We start from the raw sequence: 1,725 nt of genomic DNA, 5'->3' as shown, positions 1-1,725 counted from the left end.
GACAGCTTCCCCCAAATCACTCTGTTGAGTGCAGATCCTGTGAAATCTCAGTAATTGGGATTTAATTATCCCTGCAAATGTGTGTTTTGGGTGAAAACTTGTTCTGAACAGTAAGGCATGTGTATCTGTAGGTTTGAAAAAGACTTTAACATCTAATTTGTGGTCATTTGGGAAATTTGGGCCCTTAAATGTAGTTGTGTCTAAAAAATCAATTGAGGATTTATTAATGGTGGATTTCAGTTTGATGGAAGCATTATGGTCATTAAATTGTCATTATTAACATTAATATGAATTTCAGTGTAAATATGCTTTTGCGAATGTCTCCTGTTGTCAGATATCCTGTTTGGATCGTCCACTTTGACTCTTCACAACGTATGTTATATTCTGTTAAATATTTAACCTGTGAGTAAAGGAAACTGATACTCACACTGAGTAAAGCGCCAACAACAGTGATGTTGTTGCACCAGAGTCATGTCTAAAGTTCTGTTCAGTGTTTCTGGTTATTGGGAGCAGAGTGTTTCCCCTACTTAAAGCAACGTGATCAGCAAGTACAGAATCAAACAGGTTTTTAATCACTGTACTAAAGGCACAGATGGGGATTGAACCCATGAGCTTTGGCAGACGAGACCAATGCCTTGCCACTTGGCCACTATGCCACACAGGCTGAGCTTTGTCCATACCGTAACATCATATTCCTCTTGAATTGTTCAATTAAATGAATTGATGAACATGTTTGTCATCTTAGTTGGTTTGAGTGCTCAAAGTAGAGAATCACTGCATAAGAATCAGTCCATTCAAAAGCAACATTCTCCAATATTCCAAAACCCAGAGAAAGATGCCAAATGCGAACATCATTCCAAGGAAAGCATGAAAAAATGTTGCAAGCTTGTAAAGTGTTGCCACATTTATAGTGCATCTGGTCAACACCGGCATTATTCTGTTAGAATTACTATCACCCAGTTTCAGCCAAGCTTTAGCAGTGACACTTCACTCCACAATGCTCCACAAACCATCATGGTGGTGCTAATCATAAACAGTATATAACGCTCTATTACTCAATAAGCAATGGTGTTTTGTAAAACTTGAGTGGACTGTTATTTTATGCTTGTGTATAATTTCTGACATTATGCAGATGTACTCTTTATAAGGCTGTGGAAACCTGCAGTCAGGTGAAACTGAAGAAGTCACTTGATGAGTGAAAAAGATGCCCAGAACAGACTTTCGGGAGAACATTGCTCCTGGACGGACTGTTGTTCTTACAGCTAGTGTCTAGTACAGAAAGGACTTTTTGTTTCCCTTGTCAGCTTGTATTAAAGGTATAGATGGGTATTGAATCCAAGATCTTCAGTTTACAACACTAACACCTTGCCACTTGGCCACCAGGCCACACTGTAGAACCCCAGCACCGCCATCAGGCCAAACTTTATTGTAGAATAAATGTATCTTGGAAAGTTTGCATTCAAATCTTTCAAGATTACTGACACCTATTGGTTTTTGGTGATGACAGATTTAGTGAATCTTCAAATCTTCATCCAATTGTTTCTAATTTGGGTGCACGTCTGTGCCCTTTAGAATGATCATGTTGATTTTTGTGACCCTAGACATCCCTTTCACTCACCCTTCGTCTTTCCTTATCCAGGCTTGGGACCGGCCACGGCAGAGTTGAAGAAGGGTTTTCTTCTGCTTATTTTTTGTGTGAGTCTTTATGTACTTGTTCTTTTTGTT

General features: G+C 39.1%; 1 non-coding gene across 1 annotated transcript; it reads right to left on the bottom strand.

Annotated features, from left to right (window-relative positions):
• Positions 1–584: 584 nt before the first annotated feature.
• trnat-cgu (transfer RNA threonine (anticodon CGU)) lies at positions 585–656 on the bottom strand. The gene has a single exon. It is a non-coding gene; the product is annotated as a tRNA-Thr (tRNA).
• Positions 657–1,725: the final 1,069 nt, after the last annotated feature.

Source organism: Oreochromis niloticus, unplaced genomic scaffold (genome assembly GCF_001858045.2).
Source record: "Oreochromis niloticus isolate F11D_XX unplaced genomic scaffold, O_niloticus_UMD_NMBU tig00006850_pilon, whole genome shotgun sequence".
Classification (NCBI taxonomy): Eukaryota; Metazoa; Chordata; class Actinopteri; order Cichliformes; family Cichlidae; genus Oreochromis; species Oreochromis niloticus.
This window is presented reverse-complemented; position numbering and strand designations above follow the sequence as displayed.